Genomic DNA, 18,582 nt, shown 5'->3' with positions numbered 1-18,582 from the left:
TACCAAGTTTAGCTCAGTTCTGGGCATCTTTGAAATACCTATACAAACTTGTTCCTACATAGTAACTTGCAACTTTGAATGAGAATGTGCTTGCTTACAGCAACGTGCTATATGTGCTGAATGCCCCAATTGAGAATCTGTGTCAAAACTTTGTTAGGAATTTTGTGATCCTTACTAGCTGGAATTAAGGGAGATGGGGCATGAAGTTATTTCTAGGAGTTGGACACATACCAAGTTTAGCTCAGTTCTGGGCATCTTTTAAATACCTATACAAACTTGTTCCTACATAGTAAATTGCAACTTTGAATGAGAATGTGCTTGCTTACAGCAACGTGCTATATGTTCTGAATGCCCGAATTGGGAATCTGTGTCAAAACTTTGTTAGGAATTATGTGATCCTTACTAGCTGGAAGTAAGGGAGTTGGGGCATGAAGTTCTTTCTAGAGGTTGGACACATACCAAGTTTAGCTCAGTTCTGGGCATCTTTGAAATACCTATACATCTTGTTCCTACATAGTAACTTGCAACTTTGAGTGAGAATGTGCTTGCTTACAGCAAAGTGCTGTATGTTCTGAATGCCCGAATTGGGAATCTGTGTCAAAACTTTGTTAGGAATTATGTGATCCTTACTAGCTGGAATTAAGGGAGATGGGGCATGAAGTTATTTCTAGGAGTTGGACACATACCAAGTTTAGCTCAGTTCTGGGCATCTTTGAAATACCTATACAAACTTGTTCCTACATAGTAACTTGCAACTTTGAATGAGAATGTGCTTGCTTACAGCAACGTGCTATATGTTCTGAATGCCCGAATTGGGAATCTGTGTCAAAACTTTGTTAGGAAATATGTGATCCTTACTAGCTGGAAGTAAGGGTGATGGGGCATGAAGTTATTTCTAGGAGTTGATGACATACCAAGTTTAGCTCAGTTCTGGGCATCTTTGAAATACCTTTACAAACTTGTTCCTACATAGTAACTTGCAACTGTGAATTAGAATGTGCTTGCTTACAGCAACGTGCTATATGTTCTGAATGCCCGAATTGGGAATCTGTGTCAAAACTTTGTTAGGAATTATGTGATCCTTACTAGCTGGAAGTAAGGCAGATGGGGCATGAAGTTATTTCTAGGAGTTGGACACATACCAAGTTTAGTTCAGTTCTGGGCATCTTTGAAATACCTATAAAACTTGTTCCTACATAGTAACTTGCAACTTTGAATGAGAATGTGCTTGCTTACAGCAACGTGCTATATGTTCTGAATGCCCGAATTGGGAATCTGTGTCAAAGCTTTGTTAGGAATTATGTGATCCTTACTAGCTGGAAGTAAGGGAGATGTGGCATGAAGTTATTTCTAGGAGTTGGAGACATACCAAGTTTAGCTCAGTTCTGGGCATCTTTGAAATAACTATACAAACTTGTTCCTACATAGTAACTTGCAACTTTGAATGAGAATGTGCTTGCTTACAGCAACGTGCTACATGTTCTGAATGCCCGAATTGGGAATCTGTGTCAAAACTCTGTTAGGAATTATGTGATCCTTACTAGCTGGAATTAAGGGAGATGGGGCATGAAGTTATTTCTAGGAGTTGGAAACATACCAAGTTTAGCTCAGTTCTGGGCATCTTTGAAATACCTATACAAACTTGTTCCTACATAGTAACTTGCAACTTTGAATGAGAATGTGCTTGCATACAGCAACGTGCCACATGTTCTGATGCCCGAATTGGGAATCTGTGTCAAATCTTTGTTAGAAATTATGTGATCCTTACTAGCTGGAAGTAAGGGATATGGGGCATGAAGTTATTTCTAGGAGTTGGAGACATACAACGTTTAGCTCAGTTCTGGGCATCTTTGAAATACCTATACAAACTTGTTCCTACATAGTAACTTGCAACTTTGAATGAAAATGTGCTTGCATACAGCAACGTGCTACATGTTCTGAATGCCCGAATTGGGAATCTGTGTCAAAGCTTTGTTAGAAATTATGTGATCCTTACTAGTTGGAAGTAAGTGAGAGGGGACATGAAGTTATTTCTAGGATTTGGAGACATACAACGTTTAGCTCAGTTCTGGGCATCTTTGAAATACCTATACAAACTTGTTCCTACATAGTAACTTGCAACTATGAATGAGAATGTGCTTGCTTACAGCAACGTGCTACATGTTCTGAATGCCCGAATTGGGAATCTGTGTCAAAAATTTGTTAGGAATTATGTGATCCTTACTAGCTGTAAGTAAGGGAGTTGGGGCATGAAGTTATTTCTAGGAGTTGGACACATACCAAGTTTAGCTCAGTTCTGGGCATCTTTGAAATACCTATACAAACTTGTTCCTACATAGTAACTTGCAACTTTGAATGAGAATGTGCTTGCTTACAGCAACGTGCTATATGTTCTGAATGCCCGAAGTGGGAATCTGTGTCAAAACTTTGTTAGGAATTATGTGATCCTTACAAGCTGGAAGTAGGGGAGTTGGGGCATGAAGTTATTTCTAGAGGTTGGACACATACCAAGTTTAGCTCAGTTCTGGGCATCTTTGAAATACCTATACAAACTTGTTCCTACATAGTAACTTGCAACTTTGAATGAGAATGTGCTTGCTTACAGCAACGTGCTATATGTGCTGAATGCCCGAATTGGGAATCTGTGTCAAAACTTTGTTAGGAATTTTGTGATCCTTACTAGCTGGAATTAAGGGAGATGGGGCATGAAGTTATTTCTAGGAGTTGGACACATACCAAGTTTAGCTCAGTTCTGGGCATCTTTTAAATACCTATACAAACTTGTTCCTACATAGTAAATTGCAACTTTGAATGAGAATGTGCTTGCTTACAGCAACGTGCTATATGTTCTGAATGCCCGAATTGGGAATCTGTGTCAAAACTTTGTTAGGAATTATGTGATCCTTACTAGCTGGAAGTAAGGGAGTTGGGGCATGAAGTTCTTTCTAGAGGTTGGACACATACCAAGTTTAGCTCAGTTCTGGGCATCTTTGAAATACCTATACATCTTGTTCCTACATAGTAACTTGCAACTTTGAATGAGAATGTGCTTGCTTACAGCAACGTGCTGTATGTTGTGAATGCCCGAATTGGGAATCTGTGTCAAAACTTTGTTAGGAATTATGTGATCCTTACTAGCTGGAATTAAGGGAGATGGGGCATGAAGTTATTTCTAGGAGTTGGACACATACCAAGTTTAGCTCAGTTCTGGGCAACTTTGAAATACCTATACAAACTTGTTCCTACATAGTAACTTGCAACTTTGAATGAGAATGTGCTTGCTTACAGCAACGTGCTATATGTTCTGAATGCCCGAATTGGGAATCTGTGTCAAAACTTTGTTAGGAAATATGTGATCCTTACTAGCTGCAAGTAAGGGTGATGGGGCATGAAGTTATTTCTAGGAGTTGATGACATACCAAGTTTAGCTCAGTTCTGGGCATCTTTGAAATACCTTTACAAACTTGTTCCTACATAGTAACTTGCAACTGTGAATTAGAATGTGCTTGCTTACAGCAACGTGCTATATGTTCTGAATGCCCGAATTGGGAATCTGTGTCAAAACTTTGTTAGGAATTATGTGATCCTTACTAGCTGGAAGTAAGGGAGATGGGGCATGAAGTCATTTCTAGGAGTTGACACATACCAAGTTTAGTTCAGTTCTGGGCATCTTTGAAATACCTATAAAACTTGTTCCTACATAGTAACTTGCAACTTTGAATGAGAATGTGCTTGCTTACAGCAACGTGCTATATGTTCTGAATGCCCGAATTGGGAATCTGTGTCAAAGCTTTGTTAGGAATTATGTGATCCTTACTAGCTGGAAGTAAGTGAGATGTGTCATGAAGTTATTTCTAGGAGTTGGAGACATACCAAGTTTAGCTCAGTTCTGGGCATCTTTGAAATACCTATACAAACTTGTTCCTACATAGTAACTTGCAACTTTGAATGAGAATGTGCTTGCTTACAGCAACGTGCTACATGTTCTGAATGCCCGAATTGGGAATCTGTGTCAAAACTTTGTTAGGAATTATGTGATCCTTACTAGCTGGAATTAAGGGAGATGGGGCATGAAGTTATTTCTAGGAGTTGGAAACATACCAAGTTTAGCTCAGTTCTGGGCATCTTTGAAATACCTATACAAACCTGTTCCTACATAGTAACTTGTAACTTTGAATGAGAATGTGTTTGCATACAGCAACGTGCCACATGTTCTGATGCCCGAATTGGGAATCTGTGTCAAATCTTTGTTAGAAATTATGTGATCCTTACTAGCTGGAAGTAAGGGATATGGGGCATGAAGTTATTTCTAGGAGTTGGAGACATACAACGTTTAGCTCAGTTCTGGGCATCTTTGAAATACCTATACAAACTTGTTCCTACATAGTAACTTGCAACTTTGAATGAAAATGTGCTTGCATACAGCAAAGTGCTACATGTTCTGAATTCCCGAATTGGGAATCTGTGTCAAAGCTTTGTTAGAAATTATGTGATCCTTACTAGTTGGAAGTAAGTGAGAGGGGACATGAAGTTATTTCTAGGATTTGGAGACATACAACGTTTAGCTCAGTTCTGGGCATCTTTGAAATACCTATACAAACTTGTTCCTACATAGTAACTTGCAACTTTGAATGAGAATGTGCTTGCTTACAGCAACGTGCTACATGTTCTGAATGCCCGAATTGGGAATCTGTGTCAAAAATTTGTTAGGAATTATGTGATTCTTACTAGCTGGAAGTAAGGGAGTTGGGGCATGAAGTTATTTCTAGGAGTTGGACACATACCAAGTTTAGCTCAGTTCTGGGCATCTTTGAAATACCTATACAAACTTGTTCCTACATAGTAACTTGCAACTTTGAATGAGAATGTGCTTGCTTACAGCAACGTGCTATATGTTCTGAATGCCCGAAGTGGGAATCTGTGTCAAAACTTTGTTAGGAATTATGTGATCCTTACAAGCTGGAAGTAGGGGAGTTGGGGCATGAAGTTATTTCTAGAGGTTGGACACATACCAAGTTTAGCTCAGTTCTGGGCATCTTTGAAATACCTATACAAACTTGTTCCTACATATTAACTTGCAAACTTGATGAGAATGTGCTTGCTTACAGCAACGTGCTATATGTTCTGAATGCCCGAATTGGGAATCTGTGTGAAAACTTTGTTAGGAATTATGTGATCCTTACTAGCTGGAATTAAGGGAGATGGGGCATGATGTTATTTCTAGGAGTTGGACACATACCAAGTTTAGCTCAGTTCTGGGCATCTTTGAAATACCTATACAAACTTGTTCCTACATAGTAACTTGCAACTTTGAATGAGAATGTGCTTGCTTACAGCAACGTGCTATATGTTCTGAATGCCCGAATTGGGAATCTGTGTCAAACCTTTGTTAGGAATTATGTGATCCTTACTAGCTGGAAGAAAGGGAGATGGTGCATGAAGTTATTTCTAGGAGTTGGACACATACCAAGTTTAGCTCAGTTCTGGGCATCTTTGAAATACCTATACAAACTTGTTCCCACATAGTAACTTTCAACTTTGAATGAGAATGTGCTTGCTTACAGCAACGTGCTATATGTTCTGAATGCCCGAATTGGGAATCTGTGTCAAAACTTTGTTAGGAATTATGTGATCCTTACTAGCTGGAAGTAAGGGAGATGGGGCATGAAGTTATTTCTAGGAGTTGGACACATACCAAGTTTAGCTCAGTTCTGGGCATCTTTGAAATACCTATACAAACTTGTTCCTACATAGTAACTTGCAACTTTGAATGAGAATGTGCTTGCTTACAGCAACGTGCTATATGGTCTGAATGCCCGAATTGGGAATCTGTGTCAAAACTTTTTTAGGAATTATGTGATCCTTACTAGATGGAAGTAAGGGAGATGGGGCATGAAGTTATTTCTAGGAGTTGGAGACATACAACGTTTAGCTCAGTTCTGGGCATCTTTGAAATACCTATACAAACTTGTTGCTACATAGTAACTTGCAACTTTGAATGAGAATGTGCTTGCTTACAGCAACGTGCTATATGTTCTGAATGCCCAAATTGGGAATCTGTGTCAAAACTTTGTTAGGAATTATGTGATCCTTACTAGCTGGAAGTAAGGGAGATGGGGCATGAAGTTATTTCTAGGAGTTGGAGACATACAACGTTTAGCTCAGTTCTGGGCATCTTTGAAATACCTATACAAACTTGTTCCTACATAGTAACTTGCAACTTTGAATGAGAATGTGCTTGCTTACAGTAACGTGCTACATGTGCTGAATGCCCGAATTGGGAATCTGTGTCAAAACGTTGTTAGGAATTATGTGATCCTTACTAGCTGGAAGTAGGGGGATGGGGCATGAAGTTATTTCTAGGAGTTGGAGACATACAACTTTTAGCTCAGTTCTGGGCATCTTTGAAATACCTATACAAACTTGTTCCTACATAGTAACTTGCAACTTTGAATGAGAATGTGCTTGCTTACAGCAACGTGCTACATGTTCTGAATGCCCGAATTGGGAATCTGTGTCAAAACTTTGTTAGGAATTATGTGATCCTTACTAGCTGGAAGTAAGGGAGATTGGGCATGAAGTTATTTCTAGGAGTTGGAGACATACAATGTTTAGCTCAGTTCTGGGGATCTTTGAAATACCTATACGAACTTGTTCCTACATAGTAACTTGCAACTTTGAATGAGAATGTGCTTGCTTACAGCAACGTGCTATATGTTCTGAATGCCCGAATTGGGAATCTGTGTCAAAACTTTGTTAGGAATTATGTGATCCTTACTAGCTGGAGGTAGGGGAGTTGGGGCATGAAGTTATTTCTAGAGGTTGGACACATACCAAGTTTAGCTCAGTTCTGGGCATCTTTGAAATACCTATACAAACTTGTTCCTACATAGTAACTTGCAACTTTGAATGAGAATGTGCTTGCTTACAGCAACGTGCTACATGTTCTGAATGCCCGAATTGGGAATCTTGTCAAAAATTTGTTAGGAATTATGTGATTCTTACTAGCTGGAAGTAAGGGAGTTGGGGCATGAAGTTATTTCTAGGAGTTGGACACATACCAAGTTTAGCTCAGTTCTGGGCATCTTTGAAATACCTATACAAACTTGTTCCTACATAGTAACTTGCAACTTTAAATGAGAATGTGCTTGCTTACAGCAACGTGCTATATGTTCTGAATGCCCGAAGTGGGAATCTGTGTCAAAACTTTGTTAGGAATTATGTGATCCTTACAAGCTGGAAGTAGGGGAGTTGGGGCATGAAGTTATTTCTAGAGGTTGGACACATACCAAGTTTAGCTCAGTTCTGGGCATCTTTGAAATACCTATACAAACTTGTTCCTACATATTAACTTGCAAACTTGATGAGAATGTGCTTGCTTACAGCAACGTGCTATATGTTCTGAATGCCCGAATTGGGAATCTGTGTGAAAACTTTGTTAGGAATTATGTGATCCTTACTAGCTGGAATTAAGGGAGATGGGGCATGATGTTATTTCTAGGAGTTGGACACATACCAAGTTTAGCTCAGTTCTGGGCATCTTTGAAATACCTATACAAACTTGTTCCTACATAGTAACTTGCAACTTTGAATGAGAATGTGCTTGCTTACAGCAACGTGCTATATGTTCTGAATGCCCGAATTGGGAATCTGTGTCAAACCTTTGTTAGGAATTATGTGATCCTTACTAGCTGGAAGAAAGGGAGATGGTGCATGAAGTTATTTCTAGGAGTTGGACACATACCAAGTTTAGCTCAGTTCTGGGCATCTTTGAAATACCTATACAAACTTGTTCCCACATAGTAACTTGCAACTTTGAATGAGAATGTGCTTGCTTACAGCAACGTGCTATATGTTCTGAATGCCCGAATTGGGAATCTGTGTCAAAACTTTCTTAGGAATTATGTGATCCTTACTAGCTGGAAGTAAGGGAGATGGGGCATGAAGTTATTTCTAGGAGTTGGACACATACCAAGTTTAGCTCAGTTCTGGGCATCTTTGAAATACCTATACAAACTTGTTCCTACATAGTAACTTGCAACTTTGAATGAGAATGTGCTTGCTTACAGCAACGTGCTATATGTTCTGAATGCCCGAATTGGGAATCTGTGTCAAAACTTTTTTAGGAATTATGTGATCCTTACTAGATGGAAGTAAGGGAGATGGGGCATGAAGTTATTTCTAGGAGTTGGAGACATACAACGTTTAGCTCAGTTCTGGGCATCTTTGAAATACCTATACAAACTTGTTGCTACATAGTAACTTGCAACTTTGAATGAGAATGTGCTTGCTTACAGCAACGTGCTATATGTTCTGAATGCCCGAATTGGGAATCTGTGTCAAAACTTTGTTAGGAATTATGTGATCCTTACTAGCTGGAAGTAAGGGAGATGGGGCATGAAGTTATTTCTAGGAGTTGGAGAAATACAACGTTTAGCTCAGTTCTGGGCATCTTTGAAATACCTATACAAACTTGTTCCTACATAGTAACTTGCAACTTTGAATGAGAATGTGCTTGCTTACAGTAACGTGCTACATGTGCTGAATGCCCGAATTGGGAATCTGTGTCAAAACGTTGTTAGGAATTATGTGATCCTTACTAGCTGGAAGTAGGGGGATGGGGCATGAAGTTATTTCTAGGAGTTGGAGACATACAACTTTTAGCTCAGTTCTGGGCATCTTTGAAATACCTATACAAACTTGTTCCTACATAGTAACTTGCAACTTTGAATGAGAATGTGCTTGCTTACAGCAACGTGCTACATGTTCTGAATGCCCGAATTGGGAATCTGTGTCAAAACTTTGTTAGGAATTATGTGATCCTTACTAGCTGGAAGTAAGGGAGATTGGGCATGAAGTTATTTCTAGGAGTTGGAGACATACAATATTTAGCTCAGTTCTGGGGATCTTTGAAATACCTATACGAACTTGTTCCTACATAGTAACTTGCAACTTTGAATGAGAATGTGCTTGCTTACAGCAACGTGCTATATGTTCTGAATGCCCGAATTGGGAATCTGTGTCAAAACTTTGTTAGGAATTATGTGATCCTTACTAGCTGGAGGTAGGGGAGTTGGGGCATGAAGTTATTTCTAGAGGTTGGACACATACCAAGTTTAGCTCAGTTCTGGGCATCTTTGAAATACCTATACAAACTTGTTCCTACATAGTAACTTGCAACTTTGAATGAGAATGTGCTTGCTTACAGCAACGTGCTATTTGTTCTGAATGCCCGAATTGGGAAACTGTGTCAAAACTTTGTTAGGAATTATGTGATCCTTACTAGCTGGAAGTAAGGAAGATGGGGCATGAAGTTATTTCTAGGAGTTGGACACATACCAAGTTTAGCTCAGTTCTGGGCATCTTTGAAATACCTATACAAACTTGTTCCTACACAGTAACTTGCAACTTTGAATGAGAATGTGCTTGCTTACAGCAACGTGCTATATTTTCTGAATGCCCGAATTGGGAATCTGTGTCAAAACTTTGTTAGGAATTATGTGATCCTTACTAGCTGGAAGTAAGGGAGATGAGGCATGAAGTTATTTCTAGGAGTTGGACACATACCAAGTTTAGCTCAGTTCTGGGCATCTTTGAAATACCTATACAAACTTGTTCCTACATAGTAACTTGCAACTTTGAATGAGAATGTGCTTGCTTACAGCAACGTGCTATATGTTCTGAATGCCCGAATTCGGAATCTGTGTCAAAACATTGTTAGGAATTATGTGATCCTTACTAGCTGGAATTAAGGGAGATGGGGCATGAAGTTATTTCTAGGAGTTGGACACATACCAAGTTTAGCTCAGTTCTGGGCATCTTTGAAATACCTATACAAACTTGTTTCTACATAGTAACTTGCAACTTTGAATGAGAATGTGCTTGCTTACAGCAACGTGCTATATGTTCTGAATGCCCGAATAGGGAATCTGTGTCAAAACTTTGTTAGGAATTATGTGATCCTTACTAGCTGGAAGTAAGGGTGATGGGGCATGAAGTAATTTCTAGGAGTTGATGACATACCAAGTTTAGCTCAGTTCTGGGCATCTTTGAAATACCTTTACAAACTTGTTCCTACATAGTAACTTGCAACTTTGAATGAGAATGTGCTTGCTTACAGCAATGAGCTATATGTTCTGAATGCCCGAATTTGGAATTTGTGTCAAAACTTTGTTAGAAATTATGGGATCCTTACTAGATGGAAGTAAGGGAGATGGGGCATGAAGTTATTTCCAGGAGTTGGAGACATACAACATTTAGCTCAGTTCTGGTCATCTTTGAAATACCTATACAAACTTGTTCCTACATAGTAACTTGAAACATTGAATTGAATGTGCTTGCTTACAGCAACGTGCTACAGGTTCTGAATGCCCGAATTGGGAATCTGTGTCAAAACTTTGTTAGGAATTATGTGATCGTTACTAGCTGGAAGTAAGGGAGTTGGGGCATGAAGGTATTTCTAGGAGTTGGATGCATACCAAGTTTAGCACAGTTCTGGGCATCTTTGAAATACCTATACATACTTGTTCCTACATAGTAACTTGCAACTTTGAATGAGAATGTGCTTGCTTACAGCAACGTGCTACATGTTCTGAATGCCCGAATTGGGAATCTGTGTCAAAACTTTGTTAGGAATTATGTGATCCTTACTAGCTGGAAGTAGGGGGATGGGGCATGAAGTTATTTCTAGGAGTTGGAGACATACAACTTTTAGCTCAGTTCTGGGAATCTTTGAAATACCTATACAAACTTGTTCCTACATAGTAACTTGCAACTTTGGACGAGTATGTGCTTGCTTACAGGAACGTGCTACATGTTCTGAATGCCCGAATTGGGAATCTGTGTCAAAACTGTGTTAGGAATTATGTGATCCTTACTAGATGGAAGTAAGGGAGATGGGGCATGAAGTTATTTCTAGAGGTTGGACACATACCAAGTTTAGCTCAGTTCTGGGCATCTTTGAAATACCTATACAAACTTGTTTCTACATAGTAACTTGCAACTTTGAATGAGAATGTGCTTGCTTACAGCAACGTGCTACATGTTCTGAATGCCCGAATTGGGAATCTCTGTCAAATCATTGTTAGGAATTATGTGATCCTTACTAGCTGGAAGTTGGGGGATGGGGCATGAAGTTATTTCTAGGAGTTGGAGACATACAACGTTTACCTCAGTTCTGGGAATCTTTGAAATACCTATACAAACTTGTTCCTACATAGTAACTTGCAACTTTGGACGAGAATGTGCTTGCTTACAGGAACGTGCTACATGTTCTGAATGCCCGAATTGGGAATCTGTGTCAAAACTTTGTTAGGAATTATGTGATCCTTACTAGATGGAAGTAAGGGAGATGGGGCATGAAGTTATTTCTAGAGGTTGGACACATACCAAGTTTAGCTCAGTTCTGGGCATCTTTGAAATACCTATACAAACTTGTTCCTACATAGTAACTTGCAACTTTGAATGAGAATGTGCTTGCATACAGCAACGTGCTACATGTTCTGAATGCCCGAATTGGGAATCTGTGTCAAAGCTTTGTTAGAAATTATGTGATCCTTACTAGCTGGAAGTAAGTGAGAGGGGGCATGAAGTTATTTCTAGGATTTGGAGACATACAACGTTTAGCTCAGTTCTGGGCATCTTTGAAATACCTATACAAACTTGTTCCTACATAGTAACTTGCAACTTTGAATGAGAATGTGCTTGCTTACAGCAACGTGCTACATGTTCTGATTGCCCGAATTGGGAATCTGTGTCAAAACTTTGTTAGGAATTGTGTGATCCTTTCTAGCTGGAAGTAGGGGGATGGGGCATGAAGTTATTTCTAGGAGTTGGAGACATACAACGTTTAGCTCAGTTCTGGGAATCTTTGAAATACGTATACAAACTTGTTCCTACATAGTAACTTGCGACTTTGAATGAGAATGTGCTTGCTTACAGCAACGTGCTACATGTTCTGAATGCCCGAATTGGGAATCTCTGTCAAATCTTTGTTAGGAATTATGTGATCCTTACTAGCTGGAAGTAGGGGGATGGGGCATGAAGTTATTTCTAGGAGTTGGAGACATACAACGTTTAGCTCAGTTCTGGGAATCTTTGAAATACCTATACAAACTTGTTCCTACATAGTAACTTGCAACTTTGGACGAGAATGTGCTTGCTTACAGCAACGTGCAACATGTTCTGAATGCCCGAATTGGGAATCTGTGTCAAAACTTTGTTAGGAATTATGTGATCCTTACTAGATGGAAGTAAGGGAGATGGGGCATGAAGTTATTTCTAGGAGTTGGACACATATCAAGTTTAGCTCAGTTCTGGGCATCTTTGAAATACCTATAAAAACTTGTTCCTACATAGTAACTTGCAACTTTGAATGAGAATGTGCTTGCTTACAGCAACGTGCTATATGTTCTGAATGCCCGATTTGGGAATCTGTGTCAAAACTTTGTTAGGAATTATGTGATCCTTACTAGCTGGAAGTAAGGGAGATGGGGCATGAAGTTATTTCTAGGAGTTGGACACATACCAAGTTTAGCTCAGTTCTGGGCATCTTTGAAAGACCTATACAAACTTGTTCCTACATAGTAACTTGCAACTTTGAATGAGAATGTGCTTGCTTACAGCAACGTGCTATATGTTCTGAATGCCCGAATTGGGAATCTGTGTCAAAACATTGTTAGGAATTATGTGATCCTTACTAGCTGGAAGTAAGGGAGTTGGGGCATGAAGTTATTTCTAGTAGTTGGACACATACCAAGTTTAGCTCAGTTCTGGGCATCTTTGAAATACCTATACAAACTTGTTCCTACATAGTAACTTGCAACTTTGAATGAGAATGTGCTTGCTTACAGCAACGTGCTATATGTTCTGAATGCCCGAAGTGGGAATCTGTGTCAAAACTTTGTTAGGAATTATGTGATCCTTACAAGCTGGAAGTAGGGGAGTTGGGGCATGAAGTTATTTCTAGAGGTTGGACACATACCAAGTTTAGCTCAGTTCTGGGCATCTTTGAAATACCTATACAAACTTGTTCCTACATATTAACTTGCAACTTTGAATGAGAATGTGCTTGCTTACAGCAACGTGCTATATGTTCTGAATGCCCGAATTGGGAATCTGTGTCAAAACTTTGTTAGGAATTATGTGATCCTTACTAGCTGGAAGTAAGGGAGATGGGGCATGATGTTATTTCTAGGAGTTGGACACATACCAAGTTTAGCTCAGTTCTGGGCATCTTTGAAATACCTATACAAACTTGTTCCTACATAGTAACTTGCAACTTTGAATGAGAATGTGCTTGCTTACAGCAACGTGCTATATGTTCTGAATGCCCGAATTGGGAATCTGTGTCAAAACTTTCTTAGGAATTATGTGATCCTTACTAGCTGGAAGTAAGGGAGATGGGCCATGAAGTTATTTCTAGGAGTTGGACACATACCAAGTTTAGCTCAGTTCTGGGCATCTTTGAAATACCTATACAGACTTGTTCCTACATAGTAACTTGCAACTTTGAATGAGAATGTGCTTGCTTACAGCAACGTGCTACATGTTCTGATTGCCCGAATTGGGAATCTGTGTCAAAACTTTGTTAGGAATTATGTGATCCTTACTAGCTGGAAGTTGGGGGATGGGGCATGAAGTTATTTCTAGGAGTTGGAGACATACAACGTTTAGCTCAGTTCTGGGAATCTTTGAAATACCTATACAAACTTGTTCCTACATAGTAACTTGCAACTTTGAATGAGAATGTGCTTGCTTACAGCAACGTGCTACATGTTCTGAATGCCCGAATTGGGAATCTCTGTCAAATCTTTGTTAGGAATTATGTGATCCTTACTAGCTGGAAGTAGGGGGATGGGGCATGAAGTTATTTCTAGGAGTTGGAGACATACAACGTTTAGCTCAGTTCTGGGAATCTTTGAAATACCTATACAAACTTGTTCCTACATAGTAACTTGCAACTTTGGACGAGAATGTGCTTGCTTACAGGAACGTACTACATGTTCTGAATGCCCGAATTTGGAATCTATTTCAAAATTTTGCTAGGAATTATGTGATCCTTACTAGCTGGAAGTAAGGGAGATGGGGCATGAAGTTATTTCTAGGAGTTGGACACATACCAAGTTTAGCTCAGTTCTGGGCATCTTTGAAATACCTATACAAACTTGTTCCTACATAGTAACTTGCAACTTTGAATGAGAATGTGCTTGCTTACAGCAACGTGCTACTTGTTCTGATTGCCCGAATTGGGAATCTGTGTCAAAACTTTGTTAGGAATTATGTGATCCTTACTAGCTGGAAGTAGGGGGATGGGGCATGAAGTTATTTCTAGGAGTTGGAGACATACAACGTTTAGCTCAGTTCAGGGAATCTTTGAAATACCTATACAAACTTGTTCCTACATAGTAACTTGCAACTTTGAATGAGAATGTGCTTGCTTACAGCAACGTGCTACATGTTCTGAATGCCCGAATTGGGAATCTCTGTCAAATCTTTGTTAGGAATTATGTGATCCTTACTAGCTGGAAGTAGGGGGATGGGGCATGAAGTTATTTCTAGGAGTTGGAGACATACAACCTTTAGCTCAGTTCTGGGAATCTTTGAAATACCTATACAAACTTGTTCCTACATAGTAACTTGCAACTTTGGACGAGAATGTGCTTGCTTACAGCAACGTGCTACATGTTCTGAATGCCCGAATTGGGAATCTGTGTCAAAACTTTGTTAGGAATTATGTGATCCTTACTAGATGGAAGTAAGGGAGATGGGGCATGAAGTTATTTCTAGGAGTTGGACACATATCAAGTTTAGCTCAGTTCTGGGCATCTTTGAAATACCTATACAAACTTGTTCCTACATAGTAACTTGCAACTTTGAATGAGAATGTGCTTGCTTACAGCAACGTGCTATATGTTCTGAATGCCCGATTTGGGAATCTGTGTCAAAACTTTGTTAGGAATTATGTGATCCTTACTAGCTGGAAGTAGGGGAGTTGGGGCATGAAGTTATTTCTAGAGGTTGGACACATACCAAGTTTAGCTCAGTTCTGGGCATCTTTGAAATACCTATACCAACTTGTGCCTACATATTAACTTGCAACATTGAATGAGAATGTGCTTGCTTACAGCAACGTGCTACACGTTCTGAATGCCCGAATTGGGAATCTATTTCAAAATTTTGCTAGGAATTATGTGATCCTTACTAGCTGGAAGTAAGGGAGATGGGGCATGAAGTTATTTCTAGGAGTTGGACACATACCAAGTTTAGCTCAGTTCTGGGCATCTTTGAAATACCTATACAAACTTGTTCCTACATAGTAACTTGCAAATTTGAATGAGAATGTGCTTGCTTACAGCAACGTGCTACATGTTCTGATTGCCCGAATTGGGAATCTGTGTCAAAACTTTGTTAGGAATTATGTGATCCTTACTAGCTGGAAGTAGGGGGATGGGGCATGAAGTTATTTCTAGGAGTTGGAGACATACAACGTTTAGCTCAGTTCTGGGAATCTTTGAAATACCTATACAAACTTGTTCCTACATAGTAACTTGCAACTTTGAATGAGAATGTGCTTGCTTACAGCAGCGTGCTACATGTTCTGAATGCCCGAATTGGGAATCTCTGTCAAATCTTTGTTAGGAATTATGTGATCCTTACTAGCTGGAAGTAGGGAGATGGGGCATGAAGTTATTTCTAGGAGTTGGACACATACCAAGTTTAGCTCAGTTCTGGGCATCTTTGAAAGACCTATACAAACTTGTTCCTACATAGTAACTTGCAACTTTGAATGAGAATGTGCTTGCTTACAGCAACGTGCTATATGTTCTGAATGCCCGAATTGGGAATCTGTGTCAAAATTTTGTTAGGAATTATGTGATCCTTACTAGCTGGAAGTAAGGGAGTTGGGGCATGAAGTTATTTCTAGGATTTGGACACATACCAAGTTTAGATCAGTTCTGGGCATCTTTGAAATACCTATACAAACTTGTTCCTACATAGTAACTTGCAACTTTGAATGAGAATGTGCTTGCTTACAGCAACGTGCTATAAGTTCTGAATGCCCGAAGTGGGAATCTGTGTCAAAACTTTGTTAGGAATTATGTGATCCTTACTAGCTGGAAGTAGGGGAGTTGGGGCATGAAGTTATTTCTAGAGGTTGGACACATACCAAGTTTAGCTCAGTTCTGGGCATCTTTGAAATACCTATACAAACTTGTTCCTACATATTAACTTGCAACTTTGAATGAGAATGTGCTTGCTTACAGCAACGTGCTATATGTTCTGAATGCCCGAATTGGGAATCTGTGTGAAAACTTTGTTAGGAATTATGTGATCCTTACTAGCTGGAAGGAAGGGAGATGGGGCATGATGTTATTTCTAGGAGTTGGACACATACCAAGTTTAGCTCAGTTCTGGGCATCTTTGAAATACCTATACAAACTTGTTCCTACATAGTAACTTGCAACTTTGAATGAGAATGTGCTTGCTTACAGCAACGTGCTATATGTTCTGAATGCCCGAATTGGGAATCTGTGTCAAAACTTTGTTAGGAATTATGTGATCCTTACTAGCTGGAAGTAAGGGAGATGGGGCATGAAGTTATTTCTAGGAGTTGGACACATACCAAGTTTAGCTCAGTTCTGGGCATCTTTGAAATACCTATACAAACTTGTTCCTACATAGTAACTTGCAACTTTGAATGAGAATGTGCTTGCTTACAGCAACGTGCTATATGTTCTGAATGCCCGAATTGGGAATCTGTGTCAAAACTTTCTTAGGAATTATGTGATTCTTACTAGTTGGAAGTAAGGGAGATGGGCCATGAAGTTATTTCTAGGAGTTGGACACATACCAAATTTAGCTCAGTTCTGGGCATCTTTGAAATACCTATACAAACTTGTTCCTACATAGTAACTTGCAACTTTGAATGAGAATGTGCTTGCTTACAGCAATGAGCTATATGTTCTGAATGCCCGAATTTGGAATTTGTGTCAAAACTTTGTTAGAAATTATGGGATCCTTACTAGATGGAAGTAAGGGAGATGGGGCATGAAGTTATTTCCAGGAGTTGGAGACATACAACATTTAGCTCAGTTCTGGTCATCTTTGAAATACCTATACAAACTTGTTCCTACATAGTAACTTGAAACATTGAATTGAATGTGCTTGCTTACAGCAACGTGCTACAGGTTCTGAATGCCCGAATTGGGAATCTGTGTCAAAACTTTGTTAGGAATTATGTGATCGTTACTAGCTGGAAGTAAGGGAGTTGGGGCATGAAGGTATTTCTAGGAGTTGGATGCATACCAAGTTTAGCACAGTTCTGGGCATCTTTGAAATACCTATACATACTTGTTCCTACATAGTAACTTGCAACTTTGAATGAGAATGTGCTTGCTTACAGCAACGTGCTACATGTTCTGAATGCCCGAATTGGGAATCTGTGTCAAAACTTTGTTAGGAATTATGTGATCCTTACTAGCTGGAAGTAGGGGGATGGGGCATGAAGTTATTTCTAGGAGTTGGAGACATACAACTTTTAGCTCAGTTCTGGGAATCTTTGAAATACCTATACAAACTTGTTCCTACATAGTAACTTGCAACTTTGGACGAGTATGTGCTTGCTTACAGGAACGTGCTACATGTTCTGAATGCCCGAATTGGGAATCTGTGTCAAAACTGTGTTAGGAATTATGTGATCCTTACTAGATGGAAGTAAGGGAGATGGGGCATGAAGTTATTTCTAGAGGTTGGACACATACCAAGTTTAGCTCAGTTCTGGGCATCTTTGAAATACCTATACAAACTTGTTTCTACATAGTAACTTGCAACTTTGAATGAGAATGTGCTTGCTTACAGCAACGTGCTACATGTTCTGAATGCCCGAATTGGGAATCTCTGTCAAATCATTGTTAGGAATTATGTGATCCTTACTAGCTGGAAGTTGGGGGATGGGGCATGAAGTTATTTCTAGGAGTTGGAGACATACAACGTTTACCTCAGTTCTGGGAATCTTTGAAATACCTATACAAACTTGTTCCTACATAGTAACTTGCAACTTTGGACGAGAATGTGCTTGCTTACAGGAACGTGCTACATGTTCTGAATGCCCGAATTGGGAATCTGTGTCAAAACTTTGTTAGGAATTATGTGATCCTTACTAGATGGAAGTAAGGGAGATGGGGCATGAAGTTATTTCTAGAGGTTGGACACATACCAAGTTTAGCTCAGTTCTGGGCATCTTTGAAATACCTATACAAACTTGTTCCTACATAGTAACTTGCAACTTTGAATGAGAATGTGCTTGCATACAGCAACGTGCTACATGTTCTGAATGCCCGAATTGGGAATCTGTGTCAAAGCTTTGTTAGAAATTATGTGATCCTTACTAGCTGGAAGTAAGTGAGAGGGGGCATGAAGTTATTTCTAGGATTTGGAGACATACAACGTTTAGCTCAGTTCTGGGCATCTTTGAAATACCTATACAAACTTGTTCCTACATAGTAACTTGCAACTTTGAATGAGAATGTGCTTGCTTACAGCAACGTGCTACATGTTCTGATTGCCCGAATTGGGAATCTG

The sequence above is a fragment of the Diceros bicornis genome, chromosome 14 (assembly GCF_020826845.1).
Source record: "Diceros bicornis minor isolate mBicDic1 chromosome 14, mDicBic1.mat.cur, whole genome shotgun sequence".
Lineage (NCBI taxonomy): Eukaryota > Metazoa > Chordata > Mammalia > Perissodactyla > Rhinocerotidae > Diceros > Diceros bicornis.
This window is presented reverse-complemented; position numbering follows the sequence as displayed.